The sequence below is a fragment of the Littorina saxatilis genome, linkage group LG9, assembly GCF_037325665.1.
Source record: "Littorina saxatilis isolate snail1 linkage group LG9, US_GU_Lsax_2.0, whole genome shotgun sequence".
NCBI classification, from domain to species: domain Eukaryota; kingdom Metazoa; phylum Mollusca; class Gastropoda; order Littorinimorpha; family Littorinidae; genus Littorina; species Littorina saxatilis.
This window is the reverse complement of record NC_090253.1, coordinates 59,446,880-59,468,334: the sequence shown is the minus strand read 5'-3', so window position 1 is coordinate 59,468,334 and position 21,455 is coordinate 59,446,880. Positions and strand designations below refer to the sequence as shown.

The 21,455-nt window shown below is 45.7% G+C and overlaps 1 long non-coding RNA gene across 1 annotated transcript; it reads right to left on the bottom strand.

Annotated features, from left to right (window-relative positions):
* Window positions 1-14,154: 14,154 nt before the first annotated feature.
* Window positions 14,155-20,733, bottom strand: LOC138976639 (uncharacterized). Its single transcript, XR_011459102.1, has 2 exons — window positions 20,271-20,733; window positions 14,155-16,762 (listed from the first exon to the last, which is right to left on the bottom strand). It is a non-coding gene; the product is annotated as an uncharacterized lncRNA (long non-coding RNA).
* Between the last annotated feature and the right edge of the window lie 722 nt (window positions 20,734-21,455).

Here is a 21,455-nt window from a genome sequence, read left to right as displayed (position 1 = left end):
TATGACTCCTTCGTCCTCTAGAATCCCGTACCCATACCAAATACGAGCTGATTTGGTGAAATAAAGCACATTTCTACTTGCAAAACCCATCGAACAGCCATTTCCGGTGCTCGATCGCGGACATTTTCAGCTTTGAAGGATATTTACGGGCAAATATCAATCGCTCCCTGACTTTTTATGCATCGAGAAACAAATTTAGTCATCGCTGAATCAGTAGCTTACCTTAAATCCCGACATAAATCAAACAATACCTAGAAAACAGACAAAACTTGCCTTCACACGTGTCATGAGCGGCATTCGGCTTCTGTTCGGCATTTGACCGGTTATCCCCCGTGTGAGTGTCTACATTCATTCCCAATCACACTGAGTGTCTAAATTCATTCCCAATCACACTGAGTGTCTGCATTCATTCCCAATCACACTGAGTGTCTACATTCATTTTCAATCACACTGAGTGTCTAAATTCATTTTCAATCACACTGAGTGTCTACATTCATTCCCAATCACACTGAGTGTCTACATTCATTCCCAATCACACTAAGTGTACATGTCTACATTCATTTTCAATCACACTGAGTGTCTACATTCATTCCCAATCACACTGAGTGTCTAAATTCATTCCCAATCACACTGTCTACATTCATTCCCAATCACACTGAGTGTCTAAATTCATTCCCAATCACACTGTCTACATTCATTCCCAATCACACTGGGTGTCTACATTCATTTCCAATCACACTGTGTGTCTACATTCATTCCCAATGTCACTGTGTCTACATTCATTCCCAATCACTCGGTGTGTCTACATTTATTCCCAATCTCACTGTGTCTACATTCGTTACGAATCACACTGTGTGTCTACATTCGTTACGAATCACACTGTGTGTCTACATTCATTCCCAATCACACTGTGTGTCTACATTCATTCCCAATCACACTGTGTGTCTACATTCATTCCCAATGTCACTGTGTGTCTACATTCATTCCCAATCACACTGTGTGTCTACATTCATTCCCAATGTCACTGTGTCTACATTCATTCCCAATCACACTGTGTGTCTACATTTATTCCCAATCATTCTTTGTGTCTACACTCATTCCCAATCACACTGAGTGTCTACATTCATTCCCAATCACACTGTGTGTCTACATTTATTCCCAATCATTCTTTGTGTCTACACTCATTCCCAATGTCACTGTGTCACCACTCAGTCCCAATCACTCTTTGTGTCTACATTCATTCCCAATCACACTAGTGTGTGTCTACATTCATTCTCAATCCCACTGTGTGTCACCAGATTCGCACCAACCTACACTTGCTGTACAACGCGGAAGAAACCAGCACAGCCGTGGTCCAGTTCTCGCTGCACGTGCCGGGCAAGAGGAACACGCGCGTCGTGCGTCTGCAGGCCAGCAGCTCTCACTTCCACACCACCGCCCAGGAGGACTTCTCCACCTTCACCTGCCCCACCTCGCGCTACCTGGCCAAGTACCTGCACGTCTTTCATGACGTGCCTGTGTTCCTGGATGAGGGTTTGCTGTCCGAGAAGAGGACGCTTGTGGCTGGGGATTGCTGTGGACAAGGTGATGCTGACGAGAAGGACTTCAAAGCTGGAGTTAAGAGTCAATCTGCAAAGGACAACGAGGTAGCAGGCGATATTTCCGTTGCGTTGGATGAGGGTCATCTGTCAGAGGAGACGACGGTTGTGGATGGTGATTGCTGTGGACAAGGTGATGCTGACGAGAAAGACTTTGAAGCTGGAGTTAAGAGTCAGTCTGCAAACGACAATAAGACAGCTGGCGGCATTGCTGCAGTTGAACACAGGGTTGAAAAAAGCAACGCGGATGATAGTGCTGTTAGCCAGTACTTGGAGAATAGAGCTACATCTGCAGGTTTCATGTGCCAAGAAGCTAGTGGCAAAGATGCAGGAAATGACTCGACTTTCTACGGCGAAGAAGTAAACCTTTATGCCCGGTTGGAAGGAGGCGAATTCTTTGTAGACGCTGCCGAGCCGTTTCCAGTCACGTTTAACAAACACGATCAGAGCAAGAAAACGTGCCAGCTTTCTGGGACAAAGCTTCGCGGTGACCTTCAAACCAACACACGTACCGATGGACGTCAAACAGAGCTCCAGATTGGAGAGTTTAAAGACGTCAGCCAGTCCAAACTGGGCAACAGTTTCGACAAGAAAACTTCACAAATACCTGACACTGTCTGCTTGTGCAGACGACCTGCTCTGGAGAAGGGAGATTTTGTGGCCATCCTGTCTCACCCTCAAGGCGCAGAGAAGTGTTTTTCCATCGGCCCGGCGGCTGTGCAAGACTTGCCCTCGGTCAACGCTCAGCAGACATGCCATCACAACAGGAGCTCCCACGATGACCTCCAATCTAGCCAAGCCACCGTGGACTTAGTCAGCGACCGGTTCCGCTCCTGCACGAATCGAGTGTACCACACTCACACCACTTTCGGCTGCAGTGGAGCACCTGTTCTCCTCTTCAAGAGATCGTTGCAGCACCTCAAGATTCCAGTTTTAGACTTTAGTCAGCACTCCGGCACCTGCTTCTTCAAGGATGGAGGCAACCTGGGCTTTGCCACGTGCTTCACCCCACCTGGAGTCCACACAGGATTGCAACAGTGCTACTCAGTAAACCAGAGAGAGCAGCAGGTGTTTGAAAACATAGAGAAACGTACACAGACCGAGTCTGAAGGCAGGAGTGTTGATCCACAGTTTACACAGACTGTGTTGTATTGTAACAGCAAGCCAGGTATTCACGACTTTGATAACTTGGACGTCAGCCAGCGTTCCTGTGTAACATCTGGCGATAACCTGGACCCAAGTGTCCAGAACATTCCACAGTCCACCATTTCTTCATCCACAGACTTGACTCCTGGCTGGCTTCACCTCAGCAAACTGTCGTCTCAGAATCTCACGTCACTTGAGGTGAACGTCCAAACAGTCGCTAAAGACGCCGCTCAAACAGTCTCTGCGGAGAGAAGCGAAGAGACCCAACCAAACACGTGCAGCTCCGTAATGGATTCTGGCTTTGGTTCTGAGCACTTCTCACATTCCGACAACAGTCTGACCTCACAACACGCTTGTAATGACGAATCAGCCAGAGACTACGCTGTAGCACTGAAATCAGTCAGACACCACTTTCAGCCAGCGACAAAATCTCCGGACTCCGTTAATTCTTGTTCCTCTGCCCTAACTCAACATTCGGCAAAACGTACAGAGGCACTGACTGGGCTTTCAGTTTCGGTTTCTTGGAGAGAAGTGAAACAAGACTTGGTGAAAGTTGCACTGAGAAGCCCAGCCCCAGCCCACGACTCCACTGACGGTGATAAATCAAGCTCCATTTTCTCACTGGATGATGGCGGCTGGCCAGCACTCGTTCAAGTTTCTCGAAAGAAAAGTTTGATTTCTCACACGAGGAGAGGTGTGGGTAAGAGGAGAAAGAGCTCATCCAAAGGACACTCGGGCAGAGCGTCCAAATCGCCATTGTCTTTCACAGTCAGGAAAAAGAACATATGCACATGGAAAGTCAAGAGGAGCAAACCTTTGTCGCACTCATCTCTGAAAAAGCATCTCCGTTCAAAACTGTCAGAGAAAATTAGTTCTGATAGTTTTCAAAATGACAAGGCAGATGGCGAAAGCAGTGACTTTGGTACTGACAAAGGCGCATTGACACCAACAAAGACAAATCAGCCTGTTGCAGAGCCTGAGCCTGCCAGTCACCAAGGAAATAAACAGGACAACGAGACGTCCCAGGCTGTGCTCATGACAACAGACTCTGTCATGGATACAATTAGCGTGTCAGCACCAACCACTGAAGACGTTGTAAACGCTGAACAAACATTCAACACGCCTGAGCGGATGTCTGACGAATCTTCAACTCCCGGCAGCATTTCAAAACTAACAGAAAGCTCACAGAGCAACGTTAAAGATCTTGTACAGACACGGGCTTTTGTGACTGAGGAGACTCCATCGCCACGAAAACGCAGCCTCAAAATGAGTGACGAGAGCATTTATTCTTACTCTGAAATCAGCGAGTCAGTCAGCTGTGGAGAAAGAAATCATGGCCTCGAACTCGAACACCCATCACAGAACTATGCTGAGCAGTTTCAGTGTGACGATCGTGGCAACAGCAATGTGCAGGGAATTCATCACCCTCTTTCACGTCAAACCAAAGAAGAAGAGGGGGTGTTTGAATACACACCAGAACATTTTGACGCTACCCTCCACGAATTCTTCTCTTCTGAAAGTCGAGCATCGGAAGTTTTTGAAGACTGGTCTGACTTTGCTTCGACGGAAGAAAGCACGTCGAGTGTGATTCAAAATGCCGGCCTTACAAAGGAAGAATGCAAAGATGTAGCACAGAAGAATTCTGAGACTGCTGATACTGACATGACACAAACACAAGACAATCAACCCAGAAGAATGCAAGAACTGCCTGAAATAGTACAGATATACAGAGACTCAGACTTTGATTCACTTGGCGATACTCTACCAGCTCCAAGAAACTCCTACACGCTGCAGCAGCTGAAAATCCTCAAGAACCAACAGAAAAAACTCATGAGCAAAACTGAAAGGAGTACGTCCACTGTGATGAACGGCCCCGACAGTGTTGTAGACCAACAGAGCCTCGGCAAGAAGAGTTATGCAAATCATCAGAGCCTCGGCAAGAAGAGTTATGCAAATCATCATGGAAAGAACACGAAAGCAATGGTCGGCTTCCAGAATGCGGCACCGCGTTTCCCGGACACAGTCACTCAAGGGTGCAAAGATCAACACGTTTATCGTGTTGAGAACTACTGCTCGGAGAAAGAAAAAGACTGGCTCGGTCCTCGGTCCCAAGCCACAGCAACACAACTGAAACAAAAACAAACCGAAGTAGAAAGGTACCAGAATCACCAGGACCGTGCGAGTCTTGAACAGATGCGGCACTCAGAAGAGTACGGTAGAGATCCCAGATCCATTGACCGTAACTCTCATCCTTTGTCCAGCGGTGAATGTGCCAGGTTGGCAGCTGACATGAGAGCTTTACATCAGATCCACCAACAACAACTGCGCCACGACGCTCAGCACAGATGTTCTTGTCAAGCCCAGGAGCAACCATGGTCGTTCTTCTCACAGCCCGACAACGCCGTCTGTTCCGTTGAATCCGTCCAACGCCACCCCCAAACAGTCGAGCATTCTGATATATGCACTTGCAGAGAGTACGCCTTCGGTGCAAACGGACCTAACAACTCCCGCGGCCAACTCAACTTACAACAGAGACGCTATGAGAGACACACGCCCCCAGGCCATGATTACTTTCCTGACTTTCCCGTGAGACCTACCCCAAGCAGTCTTCATACACATTTCTCGGCAGGATTTGAGCAACAAGATCCTGCAAAGCAGCGTCTCTATCAGCATGTTGAGGATGGACATGGAAAGCAAGCACGCATGGCTATGACTGCACAAAACAGAAAACAGAACTGGCGCAGTACTAACTCCTTGTATCCTGTTGACAATATTGGGTGCAGACCTAGCCATGCACGAGAGAGCTCGTGGCCTCCTGTGAACAGGACTGCAGAGGCAGTGGACGCTGCACCTTGTCGGTGTCGTACAGAAGTATGGCCTTTCTCCAGCTCGTGTTATACCACTGGTCCTCAAGCAGCGACCAACACTGATGACATGCATGCCTATCAAGACGCCGGCGTTCAACAAAGCCATGAATTGTTACCTCCCCCTGTAAAGAAATACGCTTTCCATCCTTCGCTGAGACATGGGCACGAGAAATACCCCAGTCATCAGTGCACCATAACTCGTCGGCACCACAATGCAGAAGAATTGCCTGAAGTCAGCCACAACCACAGGAGAGGAATGTTTCGTGACGAACTTTGGCCGCCACAGATGCCTGCCGCAGAGAGAAGTCTTCACTCGAAAGACCAAGCAGCGACCACAAATGCGTCAAACCCAGGGTATTTCCAAGGAACGCAGGTTTCATCCCAAGCCGATGCAGCAAACAGATTGAATCTTTACCAACCCTACCCCGGAACGGCGGAACAAGGAAGGCCCGTACATGGTTACGATCCGTCCAGGCCAACTCCAAGACAGCCTGCTTCAGGACAGTGCCATGACGTGCCCAACACCACCAGAGCGACTGACAGTTTCCCTCTCTATCATGACGCCTCTCGCTTTGCTGTGTCAGCTCCTGACCGCAGACCGGTACTCAGGGCACATGAGACTGCTGATAGCCGAGCAGGGTCAAGACGAGATCTTGATGCCTCCATGTCAACTGATGAACTGTACTGTCGCTCTGCCTCGCAACCTCACGAAAGATATCGCAGGATGATGGAATCTCAACAAGCGCCTGCTGAACGTCCTCAACTCAGCAAAGACGCTCTGTATTGTCACGATCCGTGGAATGTCTGCGGAAACAACTCTGAACGGTCAGGAAGGATGTCTGCAACCACAATTGAATCCCACACACAGAAGCTGCGTCCATCTTCCCGAATGATGACGCCTCCATATACTGTGCCACCGTCACACCCAGCCCTCCATCGTCCCGCGGAAAGAAGACCCGAGGATCCGCACAACAGAGATGATCACATTGACTTTGTGTATGCAAGACACAGAAGAACAGACACAACTCACCCACAGAATGCCTTGGACCACACAGTTCACATGTCCAGAAGCGGAGGTCACGTGCTCAGCTTGTCTTCGGCCTTTGAGAGATTCCTGTGTTCTGCCCAGGACGACGAGCCAGACATGCCAACTGACAAGCCACAGTGGGGTAGGAAGAGCTTCGACAGCTGCACCAAAACCACCAGAAGAAGTACACAAGAGGCGCAGTTTAATGGTGATCCAATCCCAGGTTACCATCCTGGCGGAGAACCGCGTTCTTTCCATCCCCGCGGTCCTAGGGACTCAGGATCTTATAGAACACACGACAGTAACGAAGGGGGGACAACCGATGCTGTGTCCAATGTTGGGGGGTTAACTTTCAGTGGACAGCAGCAACGTCGTGGTGTCGAGAGGCAGCATCCATACCTGCAAAGACCAGCGGCAGAAACAAGAGGAGATGTTTCAACATCAACGCTATCATCAACCTTTGAGAGATTTCTCAACACGACTCAAGAAGAAAGACTGAAGTCATCAGCCACCAAAGCCGCACCTTTCCACAGCTCTCACATTCAGCATGGCTATTCTACCGCATATGTCCCGTGGTCTCACGCGTCCGACGATTTCGCTTCAGAAGCAGAAGCGGACATGTTTGACTTGAACTCAGTGGTCCGCGTTGTGCTGGAAATGGGCGTGGTAAACCCGGCAGGTTTCTCCGCTCAAGATATGCCATCTACACCAAGACGTGTCCAGCAGTCAAGCTCAGAGACCTACTCGACGCAGCTCTCTGCTCGCTCTGCTCGGTATCACCAGCTCCAGTCCAATGGCCGTGAAGAGAGAACACAACAGTACAACGAACCAGACTATGTTGACATGAACAATCCAGCTCTCAGATACCCCCGTAGCTCTGCACAAGCGAACAACTCTCTCCTTATTCCTCTCTATGTCAATACCACGGACCAGACTATCTACGAGCCTACCCCCAAGCCAAGGTCAACGTCTGCTAGTTTTTACACCGGCCATGATGTCCGCTACAGCTCCCACAATCTCCTCCCCCCTCCTCTCCCAGACGGTCGACATCACGTCTCACACTCACTGGGCTACCACAGCCTTGTCGAGTCAAACCATGAGACATTCGCCGCTCACGGGTCTTCAGGGACTTTCGCTCCTGACCCTAACTGGATCTTCACGGGACAGATTCCATCGTTTGCCCAGAATGACCGAACTTTGTTGACGACAAACACTAGCAGGGGGCAGCCTGGTCACCAGGGACAGCGGGACTCCAGACAGCGCAGTCACTGCAGGCTGAGCTGTCTCTGTGCCGGTACTCCCTCCACTACCAACTCCCCTTACGACCAGGCTCACAACGTGTTCACTTTTCCTGACGTCACCTATGCTGATCCGCGCCAGCAGAACGGTAACAGCAGTTACTCGTGCTACCACAGAACGCAGGCTGTGTCTTACGATTCGGTGTGGACTCACACTGCTCCACACAACACGGTCCACAACCCTCTGTACCAAAGTGAATACGTTCCTCGGACACGCTACTTCCAGAACGCTCCACAAGCGTGTTTCTACCAGCCTCCTTACCAACCTCATTCCTGTGATGCTCAGTGCTGTATGAACCAGTGCACGACGTCACCGGCTTCGCTGTATCGCCAACCACCACCACTGTTTCTCCAGCCGGCGTCACGACCCAGGCCTTCACGAGACACTCGCCAGTTCTCCACACTGAATGCTTCACAAGACGCTCGCCAGTTCTCCACACTGAATCCTTCACAAGACGCTCGCCAGTTCTCCACACTGAATCCTTCACAAGACGCTCGCCAGCCCTCCACACTGAATCCTTCACAAGACGCTCGCCAGTTCTCCACACTGAATCCTTCACAAGACGCTCGCCAGTTCTCCACACTGAATCCTTCACAAGACGCTCGCCAGTCCTCCACTCTGAATCCTTCACAAGACGCTCGCCAGCCCTCCACACTGAATCCTTCACAAGACGCTCGCCAGTTCTCCACACTGAATCCTTCACAAGACGCTCGCCAGTTCTCCACACTGAATCCTTCACAAGACGCTCGCCAGCCCTCTACACTGAATCCTTCACAAGACGCTCACCAGTTCTCAACACTGAATCCTTCACAAGACGCTCGCCAGCCCTCCACACTGAATGCTTCACAAGACGCTCGCCAGTCCTCCACACTGAATGCTTCACAATACGCTCGCCAGCCCTCCACACTGAATCCTTCACAAGACGCTCACCAGTTCTCAACACTGAATCCTTCACAAGACGCTCGCCAGTTCTCCACACTGAATGCTTCACAAGACGCTCGCCAGTCCTCCACACTGAATCCTTCACAAGACGCTCGCCAGCCCTCCACACTGAATCCTTCACAAGACGCTCGCCAGTTCTCCACACTAAATCCTTCACAAGACGCTCGCCAGTTCTCCACACTGAATCCTTTACAAGACGCTCGCCAGTTCTCCACTCTGAATCCTTCACAAGACGCTCGCCAGCCCTCCACACTGAATCCTTCACAAGACGCTCGCCAGTTCTCCACACTAAATCCTTCACAAGACGCTCGCCAGTTCTCCACACTGAATCCTTCACAAGACGCTCGCCAGTTCTCCACACTGAATCCTTCACAAGACGCTCGCCAGTCCTCCACACTGAATCCTTCACAAGACGCTCGCCAGTTCTCCACACTGAATCCTTCACAAGACGCTCGCCAGTTCTCCACACTGAATCCTTCACAAGACGCTCGCCAGTTCTCCACACTGAATCCTTCACAAGACGCTCGCCAGTCCTCCACACTGAATGCTTCACAATACGCTTGCCAGCCCTTCACACTGTATGCTTCACAAGACGCTCGCCAGCCCTCCACACTGAATGCTTCACAAGACGCTCGCCAGTCCTCCACATGGAATCCTCCACCAACTCGCGACCCACCTCGTCAAGAACCTGTGAAGTCGAGTAATGCAACTCGCGACCCACCTCGTCAAGAACCCGTGAAGTCGAGTAATGCAACTCGCGACCCACCTCGTCAAGGATCTGTGAAGTCGAGTGATGCAACTCGCGACCCACCTCGTCAAGGATCTGTGAAGTCGAGTAATGCAACTCGCGACCCACCTCGTCAAGGATCTGTGAAGTCGAGTGATGCAACTCGCGACCCACCTCGTCAAGAACCCGTGAAGTCGAGTAATGCAACTCGCGACCCACCTCGTCAAAAACCCGTGAAGTCGAGTGATGAAGCCTGCGACAGTTATTCGTGGAGAGACAAAGCGTGCGTTCCCACGTATGATGTGCTGGACACTTCCTTCATGGCCACTCTGCAGGACCTGGACATTATCCAGCGCCATCAGTCCGACAGGCAGTCTTCTTGCAAAGGCTCACCAACCGAGGGAACAGACAACGAGTCTTCAGCGGGAGCAAGAGCTGACATATCAGACTATCAGAAAGGAGATGGCAACGCTGGCTCAGGCGGAAGCTCGAGCCTAAAGCGAGGGATTTACATCAAGAACACAAAAAAACCGAAAGCAGAGAAATCCAGATACGTCCGGAAGAAAAAGCGCAGTCAGCTGGATGAGTTGAAAGCAAGTCTCAGACGATACCAAAAGAAAAAGAACCAAGGCTCGAACAAAGGCACTGCAACGACAAACTCCTCGACATCTTCCTCAACTGGCGAGTCTGGAAAAGAATCGTCCAGTTCGCGTCGTAAGAGACAGACGGCAGACGACTCTGAAAAGGAATCTTCCAGAATACGGCACAGCAACAAGCAGATAGCAGACGACTCTGAAAAGGAATCTTCCAGAACACGTCACAGCAACAAACAGATAGCAGACGACTCGAACTCTGACAGTGCTGACCGTGAGGTGTGTTACATCACGTCTAGTTCGCGTCGTACGAGACAGAAGGCAGACGACTCGAAAAAAGAATCGTCCAGAACACGTCACAGCAACAAACAGATAGCAGACGACTCTACAAAAGAATCTTCCAGAACACGTCACAGCAACAAACAGATAGCAGACGACTCTACAATAGAATCGTCCAGAACACGTCACAGCAACAAACAGATAGCAGACGACTCTACAAAAGAATCTTCCAGAACACGTCACAGCAACAAACAGATAGCAGACGACTCGAACTCTGACAATGCTGACGTCTGTTACATCACGGTTCCCATTGATATCCGCATGAGACTGGAGAAGGTGTCCAAGTGGGTCACCACCCAGGTCTTTGGATTCCCGTGGGTTCACTACCTAACACCCAGAGACGCTGCCACCTTCAAGATTCAACAAAACTTCAACCTGACCATCCAGCTTATGGCGCTCAAGGCTGGGGACGAAAAAGCCATGTTGGTCAGTTAGAGGACGTTTTCTGAGATAGACAATTCGACTTTAACATGGCAGAGAGAAATTGGCCCTCAAAGCTGGGGACGAGAAAGCCATGTTGGTCAGTTAGAGGACGTATGGTGTGAGAAATAGTCAAATCTTCGAATCCATGTCGGAATTAAACAGATTCCTCTTCTTAACAGACAATCCATGGCCCTGAGGCTATGAACAAAGAAGATAACATTTGCTGGGAGACATTTTATCGGATATCATATGCTCAGTTATCAATATGCTGAAAGAGAAGATACCATATTGTAGGCTGAGTGTTGGAATTCTGCTGAAATTTTTAACGAGCAGATTATGTCGACATTTTTAACGAGCAGATTATGTCGACATTTTTAACGAGCAGATTATGTCGACATTTTTAACGAGCAGATTATGTTCCAGAAGATCTTAGCAGAGAGAGACAGAGACAGAGACAGAGACAGAGACAGAGACCTTTTATCCGCGCTGCAAATAGTTTCAATCGGGGACAGAGTTTTAGTCTAAGTTTGCATACGATGAAGCATGTGCCTTGACGCTAGGCATTTAGCGTTAATGTGATTACAGGTAGATAAGGGAAGCATGTCACACTCGTAAATGAATGTTGGAACCCAGCTGAATTTTAACCTTTAATGGTCAGATCTGAGAAGGCAAAAGATTGTATTACATTTCGTGAAATAGTACATATTTTCTCGGGCACTGAGTACTCGGATGTAGAAGACTGCAAAGAAGCGCGTCATATTCGCGAATTCGTGTGGGATAGTATTGCTTGAAATTCTTTGAAACGACTGTCACTGTTTTTAATCAAAGTAATCTTATACTGTACGAAGGAAAGCCAATGGAAATGGTGAATTCACTCCCTCGAGTGATACATGACAGCTTTTTAACGTACCTTGTAGTATGCTTAAGATTACTTTATTTATAGTCTTTGCTCCGTTCAAGGATGAAGAAATTGACTTTGAAAACACCCCCCGCGGGTTAGGGGGAAGAATTTACCCGATGCTCCCCAGCATGTCGTAAGAAGCGACTAACGGATTCTGTTTCTCCTTTTACCCTTGTTAAGTGTTTCTTGTATAGAATATAGTCAATGTTTGTAAAGATTTTAGTCAAGCAGTATGTAAGAAATGTTAAGTCCTTTGTACTGGAAACTTGCATTCTCCCAGTAAGGTCATAATATTGTCCTACGTTGCAAGCCCCTGGAGCAAATTTTTGATTAGTGCTTTTGTGAACACGAAACAATTAACAAGTGGCTCTATCCCATCTCCCCCCTTTGCCCGTCGCGATATAACCTTGAACGGTTGAAAACGACGTTAAACACCAAATAAAAAAAGAAATAAAGACTTTGAAAACATGTGGGTGGTCACTTGTGACTCATTACCGCTCCCATTACTTCTCTTTGCATCTCTTATATTTGTCTGGTGTAAGTTTTATGTGCATATCCACCCCCCGCGGGTTAGGGGGAAGAATTTACCCGATGCTCCCCAGCATGTCGTAAGAAGCGACTAACGGATTCTGTTTCTCTTTTTACCCTAAGTGTTTCTTGTATAGAATATAGTCAATTTTTGTAAAGATTTTAGTCAAGCAGTATGTAAGAAATGTTAAGTCCTTTGTACTGGAAACTTGCATTCTCCCAGTAAGGTAATACATTGTACTACGTTGCAAGCCCCTGGAGCAAATTTTTGATTAGTGCTTTTGTGAACAAGAAACAATTGACAAGTGGCTCTATCCCATCTCCCCCCTTTCCCCGTCGCGATATAACCTTCGTGGTTGAAAACGACGTTAAACACCAAATAAAGAAAGAAAGAATGTGCATATCCAGCATGGCTTTTATTATCAATTATAGACGTTTTATATTCACACGTGTAGCTTTGAGAAAGAAAATGACCCCTTTTGAACGGTGTCTAGAACACATTGCTTGCTCGCCTTTTACGTGGGGCTGCATTGCTTGCTAGCCTTTTACGTGGGCCTGCCTTGCTTGCTAGCCTTTTACGTGGGCCTGCCTTGTTTGCTAGCCTTTTACGTGGGCCTGCATTGCTTGCTCGCCTTTTACGTGGGCCTGCATTGCTTGCTAGCCTTTTACGTGAGCCTGCATTGCTTGCTCGCCTTTTACGTGGGCCTGCATTGCTTGCTCGCCTTTTACGTGGGCCTGCATTGCTTGCTAGCCTTTTACGTGGGCCTGCATTGTGTGCTAGCCTTTTACGTGGGCCTGCATTGCTTGCTAGCCTTTTACGTCGGCCTGCATTGTGTGCTAGTCTTTTACGTCGGCCTGCATTGTGTGCTAGCCTTTTACGTGGGCCTGCATTGTTTGCAAGCCTTTTACGTGGGGCTGCATTGCTTGCTAGCCTTTTACGTGGGGCTGCATTGCTTGCTAGCCTTTTACGTGGGCCTGCATTGTTTGCTAGCCTTTTACGTCGGCCTGCATTGCTTGCTAGCCTTTTACGTGAGCCTGCATTGCTTGCTCGCCTTTTACGTGGGCCTGCATTGCTTGCTAGCCTTTTACGTCGGCCTGCATTGTGTGCTAGCCTTTTACGTGGGCCTGCATTGTGTGCTAGCCTTTTACGTGGGCCTGCATTGTTTGCTAGCCTTTTACGTGGGCCTGCATTGCTTGCTAGCCTTTTACGTGGGCCTGCATTGCTTAACATTTTCGTACCTTTGAGTAAGAATTCGTTCTACTTGATTTCTGGTAAAAATGTGCTTGTCATTTTGTTTCAATATTTAGCCCAATCGATTAGCAAAGGAACAACAAATATCTCACTAATTGTGAATACTTGATTTGCATGGCTTGTATACCTATGCCTACTTCAACCTGTCGTTAACACCAATAGCCCGAGAGTGGATTTGCTTTACCCATGCAATGTTATTTTACTGTGTTTCGCTTTCTTACAACTTAGATTGTCTAATAGGAATAGTTGTTTGTGTATACCCACAGTGAAAGAGCGGCCTACCTTTGCTGACATGAATGCTCCTTATCCCAAGTGGACACATTCGTGCATCAGTAAACTTGTACATATCCACTTGACTGTTGTGTTTGTCGTTGTTTTTGTGTTTCTTGGAACACACACACACACAGTCACACACACACACACACACACACTTTCTCTCTCTCTAAAACACTCACTATTTCTCTCTCTGTCTCTCTCTAAAACAACACACACGAAGATAAAGCACGCAGAAAGATCAGCAAAAGCTTTATTTATTTACAGACATACAAATATGCAGTCAGCAGGATTATATCACAATGTCATTATTTTGAAGTATTGAAGTAGGCATTGGTTTCTACAAGCCATGCAAATGTCACTTATCACAATGTCAGAAAAGTACACCCTAAGCTAGCTAGCTGCATGCTTATTCTACACTCAGATCATGACATCCAGATCGTATCGAAAGTTTAGTCTGTCTTCAGCGTTCTTGTTATTAAGCTCAGCTGTCGCAAACAAACAAAAACAATCTTAATCAGCATCTTTTGTGCTCCGAAAAGAAAAATGCATAAATATACTTTAGAATAATAATTGTAAAAAATTAATTATAAAACACCACGACAACAACAATTAAAAGTACCTTCCTGGAAGATATGTTGTATCGCAGAACACTTGTTTAAAATTTGTTCATGTGAACCATGCGACTTCAAGCAAAAGCCATCAGAATCACTGCATCGGTAAAAACGCACACGCATACAAAAGAAGCACCCAAAAAATAAAAACTACGCGACTATTGGCACTAAAATCATGTTTCCGCGGACTGGGTCCCAAACCTTGTATGAAAGATGCGTTGACAGTTCTCGGCACAGACCACAAGCGTTACAGTAACACTGTTCAGCAAATACGTAAGATTATATGTACAGGTGTATAAGGAACACGACTCCCGTTGCCCATCACATTAGCATTGAGCAAAATCGCGTTATGAATAAACCAAAATAATCGTAAGAAATATTTCTGCAAATTTCATCTGAACGTCTTTGCAGCTGTACCCTACTTATTTGCGCTATCGTGCTCAATGTGTCATGCCGAACACACACACACACACACACATAAACACACACACACAAACACACACACACACATAAACACACACACACAAACACACACACAAACGCGCGCACGCACGTACGGGCGCACACACACACACACACACTCAATCAATCAATCAATATGAGGCTTATATCGCGCGTATTCCGTGGGTACAGTTCTGAGCGCAGGGATTTATTATTTTTATTTTTATTTTATGCAATTTATATCGCGCACATATTCAAGGCGCAGGGATTTATTTATGCCGTGTGAGATGGAATTTTTTTTACACAATACATCACGCATTCACATCGGCCAGCAGATCGCAGCCATTTCGGCGCATATCCTACTTTTCACGGCCTATTATTCCAAGTCACACGGGTATTTTGGTGGACATTTTTATCTATGCCTATACAATTTTGCCAGGAAAGACCCTTTTGTCAATCGTGGGATCATTAACGTGCACACCCCAATGTAGTGTACACGAAGGGACCTCGGTTTTTCGTCTCATCCGAAAGACTAGCACTTGAACCCACCACCTAGGTTAGGAAAGGGGGGAGAAAGTGCTAACGCCCTGACCCAGGGTCGAACTCGCAACCTCTCGCTTCCGAGCGCAAGTGCGTTACCACACACACACACACATCGCCCAGTCCACACACACACACACACACACACACACACACACACACACACTTACTTACGTACACACATAGGCACGCGCGTAAAACACACTCATGTATACGAAGATTCTTTTTGCGAGACAGATATGTACACATTGTTTTCTTGTTACAAGCTACCGCAACAACGGAGACTTTCATCAAGTTTCTATTTGACAAACCCCCTCCATAACAGATATCACCACTTGTGAAACAACAATAGCAACAACAACAACAACAACAACAACAACAACAACGACAAAACTCTAGAAAATTGTTGTGACTAGCATGATTATTTACATCGGAGGCAATGTACAGAGGAACCTGTCTAAGGAGACCACACAAGGGACAGAAAAAGTGGTCTCTTTAGACCGATGGTCTTTATGGACAGGGTCGCCATATGGCAAACACCCCACTTCCCAAAAACACTGGAACATATGCCATCGCCGTGTGTTAAAAGTTTGTTTTCTCCTTTCTTTTTTTCTTATCCTTCAGGCAGGCATCGGCTTGGTTTTGATACCAGCGCAGTTAAAAGATGCTCGACATTCCCTCATTAGTCCTCCCAACAACTGCTGTTTCTTGGGGATGGACAGTGCAGTTGCAACCTGTTGGTGAAGTCAATCAGGAGTTCCGGTTGCAAACAATGGAACAAGCTTGCTTCATCGCCTCTGAGAGAACCGTCATTCTCTCGTCATAGCCTAGTGATTGCAGTTAGCGGTCTAGACGCCCGGGGGCTTACGTGTCACTAAAGGGAAATGTGTTGCGGGGATAAAATAAATCCAAAAACAAAGAGACTGCCAACGTTCCAAAATTCAGAATAAAAAAAACAAGAAAGGTAGGTTGTTGGAACGTTTGTTATTGACAAAACAATACATTCACAGATAAATTTTGTGTGAATATTTGTTTGTCTGTTCACTTAAAAGACCGTTGGGTCGAAATATCTGTGAATTGTTTTGTCAATAACAAACGTTCCAACAACCTACCTTTCTTGTTTTTTGATTCTGTGTTACGGGGATGTTTTCTTTGGGAAGATGAGGTGGGCGGAGGGAGGGAGGTGGGGGAATGACTGTCAAATCTTCATGAGATAAGTCAGACAATAAAATTGCCATGGTCCATACTTGACCTCCTTCATGAGATAAGTCAGACAATAAAATTGCCATGGTCCACACTTGACCTCCTTCATGAGATAAGTCAGACAATAAAATTGCCATGGTCCATACTTGACCTTCTTCATGAGATAAGTCAGACAATAAAATTGCCATGGTCCATACTTGACCTTCTTCATGAGATAAGTCAGACAATAAAATTGCCATGGTCCATACTTGACCTTCTTCATGAGATAAGTCAGACAATAAAATTGCCATGGTCCATACTTGACCTTCTTCATGAGATAAATCAGACAATAAAATTGCCATGGTCCACACATGACCTTCTTCATGAGATAAGTCAGACAATAAAATTGCCATGGTCCATACTTGACCTTCTTCATGAGATAAGTCAGACAATAAAATTGCCATGGTCCATACTTGACCTTCTTCATGAGATAAGTCAGACAATAAAATTGCCATGGTCCACACTTGACCTTCTTCATGAGATAAGTCAGACAATAAAATTGCCATGGTCCATACTTGACCTTCTTCATGAGATAAGTCAGACAATAAAATTGCCATGGTCCACACTTGACCTTCTTCATGAGATAAGTCAGACAATAAAATTGCCATGGTCCATACTTGACCTTCTTCATGAGATAAGTCAGACAATAAAATTGCCATGGTCCATACTTGACCTTCTTCATGAGATAAGTCAGACAATAAAATTGCCATGGTCCATACTTGAGCTTCTTCATGAGATAAGTCAGACAATAAAATTGCCATGGTCCATACTTGACCTTCTTCATGAGATAAGTCAGACAATAAAATTGCCATGGTCCATACTTGACCTTCTTCATGAGATAAGTCAGACAATAAAATTGCCATGGTCCATACTTGACCTTCTTCATGAGATAAGTCAGACAATAAAATTGCCATGGTCCACACTTGACCTTCTTCATGAGATAAGTCAGACAATAAAATTGCCATGGTCCATACTTGACCTTCTTCATGAGATAAGTCAGACAATAAAATTGCCATGGTCCACACTTGACCTTCTTCATGAGATAAGTCAGACAATAAAATTGCCATGGTCCATACTTGACCTTCTTCATGAGATAAGTCAGACAATAAAATTGCCATGGTCCATACTTGACCTTCTTCATGAGATAAGTCAGACAATAAAATTGCCATGGTCCATACTTGACCTTCTTCATGAGATAAGTCAGACAATAAAATTGCCATGGTCCATACTTGACCTTCTTCATGAGATAAGTCAGACAATAAAATTGCCATGGTCCATACTTGACCTTCTTCATGAGATAAGTCAGACAATAAAATTGCCATGGTCCAAACTTGACCTTCTTCATGAGATAAGTCAGACAATAAAATTGCCATGGTCCATACTTGACCTTCTTCATGAGATAAGTCAGACAATAAAATTGCCATGGTCCATACTTGACCTTCTTCATGGGATAAGTCAGACAATAAAATTGCCATGGTCCATACTTGACCTTCTTCATGAGATAAGTCAGACAATAAAATTGCCATGGTCCATACTTGACCTTCTTCATGAGATAAGTCAGACAATAAAATTGCCATGGTCCATACTTGACCTTCTTCATGAGATAAGTCAGACAATAAAATTGCCATGGTCCATACTTGACCTTCTTCATGAGATAAGTCAGACAATAAAATTGCCATGGTCCATACTTGACCTTCTTCATGAGATAAGTCAGACAATAAAATTGCCATGGTCCATACTTGACCTTCTTCATGAGATAAGTCAGACAATAAAATTGCCATGGTCCATACTTGACCTTCTTCATGAGATAAGTCAGACAATAAAATTGCCATGGTCCATACTTGACCTTCTTCATGAGATAAGTCAGACAATAAAATTGCCATGGTCCATACTTGACAGACCTGTTTACCCCCCCAAATGAAAATCAGGAATGCAGCTGGTACTTTTCCGTAATTTGAGGCATCTTTGAGTAATCTTTTTTATCAACCATAAACCAGCTCGAAAACGATTAAACGACACGTTTATTCGCGCGCTACCATGCAAAACAAGTACAAAATTGATAACCATGTTTAATGCAAGTTAACTAAGACAAGTTTACTTTATCTAAAAAAAAACACCCCACAGTATTCAGGGGCGGAGCAAGAGAGCGAGAGGGGGGGGGGGGACAACCTGGGGTCCTGGGGTTGGGGGGGTCTGGCTGAAGAATTTTAGCTATTTTATTAACAATTTGTAGCTTACCCTTGATTTTAAACATGATAAATTGGTGTCAGCAGCCACTCATTATTTCTTTTAAAGTTAGTATTAAAGAATGGCAATTTATCTTCATTGATATCTGCTCCCCACAACAACAATTTCACAGACGAATGTCTTTAGTTTTTTTTCCCACAGACTGAATTTTTTTTTTTGCTTTTTTGATCCCAAGGGGGGGGGGGGGGGGGGGTCGGGGGTCAGGAACCCCTGTAACATCCCCCCACCCCCACCCCTTGGAATATTTACAGTCACTTGAAGATGCATGTGAACAAAACCACCTTACTGTATTAAAACCAGTCATAATAACTCTCTCCAAAAGCTACCTTTAATTTTAGAGGACCGATTCGTTTATTTCATTTTAACATTTTGTTGTAAGTTTTTCGATCCAATGAACTGTGATCTTTGCTATATCGGAGAAATATTAATGGACATCAGTTTTAGACTCAGAAAGACTTGAATTTCGGCAACAGCCAAGTAACTGATGAGCGCGACCATAGACCTATGTATGTCTCTGGCGCGACTGACCGTAGTGAGAGATCGGTTCGCAGGTCTGAGAGATTCTGTGGAAGTAGAGACCTAGTCAAATAAACTCGATGCGAAGCAGGCTCATGTTTTGCCAAACATAATTTCGTGTTTTTGTTTGTTTCCATGTTCATTTGTGTACTGCATTTTGTTAAAACTAATGCTGCGTCTAACCTCGGGACACGTGCCGCGACGTGACTCGTTACTGACTAGCTTTGTTGTTGCACTGATCTGAAGTTGATCACCAAAATGAATGTGGTTCGCTCCTCTTAAACGTCACCAGACATCGCCACTTGACTTAATAGTTTTGCCGATATTTCTGTACAACGTTTGCTTTTTTGGTTGGCATTTCGTCCCCACAGAGATCGGCCCTATATTACCCTTCGGACCAATGTCGATCTCAAATCCGCGGAATCCGACAAATACCATGCTGTGCACATGCGCAGAAAAGGCTGTTTCGGTCAGCCTTGAAATCACAGTCCTGGTGACTACCACAATTTCGACTTCGAATTTTCACGCACGAACAAAGGTTCTCTCGACCGGAATTTCCGGAATTTTCGGTAGTATTCCGTAATACCGGAATTTAGACCCCAAATCCGTAATAATTCCGGACAATCCGGGAGGGTAAACAGGTCTGACTTGACCTTCTTCATGAGATAAGTCAGACAATAACATTGCCATGGTCCATACTTGACCTTCTTCATGAGATAAGTCAGACAATAAAATTGCCATGGTCCATACTTGACCTCATGTTCACCTGCACGAAAAGGGAGAGGTGGATACGATTGTTCTGCCCTGAAATGTGAAGTGGGATTGTTATATTAGTAAGAAAAGACGGCGGGTGGTATTCCATGACAGGTTGAACCCGTTACTTAGCACCGAAATTGAGTGGTCTTTGGTCTCGACAGGCAGGTGGTTTTTATGGACAGGTGATGTATATAGTAAAAACCGTTGGGGATCCTTTGGGGTGGTCTCAAGTGGCAGGTGGTCTGTATGGACAGGTGGTCTCCAGGGCAGGTTCGACTATATATTTAAATGAAAAGGTGCACCAGCACATCTCTCTCTCTCTCTCTCTCTCTCTCTCTCTCTCTCTCTCTCTCTCTCTCTCTCTCTCTCTCTCTCTCTCTCTCTCTCTCTCTCCCTGTGTGTCTCTGTCTGTCTGTCTGTCTGTCTGTCACTCTGTATTTACGAAAAGATAAAATAATAAGAAGACAAGTCGCGTAAGGCGAAAATACAATATTTAGTCAAGTAGCTGTCGAACTCACAGAATGAAACTGAACGCAGCAAGACCGTATACTCGTAGCATCGTCACTCCACCGCCCGTGGCAAAGGCAGTGCCCGTGGAATTGACAAGAAGAGCGGGGTATTCGTTGCGCTAAGAAGGATAGCACGCTTTTCTGTACCTCTCTTCGTTTTAACTTTCTGAGCGTGTTTTTAATCCAAACATATCATATCTATATATTTTTGGAATCAGGAACCGACAAGGAATACGATGAAAGTGTTTTTAAATTGATTTCGAAAAAAAAAAATTGATAATAATTTTTATATATTTAATTTTCAGAGCTTGTTTTTAATCCAAATATAACATATTGATATGTTTTTGGAATCAGCAAATGATGGAGAATAAGATAAACGTAAATTTGGATCGTTTTATAAATTTTTAATTTTTTTTACAATTTTCAGATTTTTAATGACCAAAGTCATTAATTATTTTTTAAGCCACCAAGCTGAAATGCAATACCGAACCCCGGGCTTCGTCGAAGAGTACTTGACCAAAATTTCAACCAATTTGGTTGAAAAATGAGGGCGTGACAGTGCCGCCTCAACTTTCACGAAAAGCCGGATATGACGTCATCAAAGACATTTATCAAAAAAATGAAAAAAACGTTCGGGGATTTCATACCCAGGAACTCTCATGTCAAATTTCATAA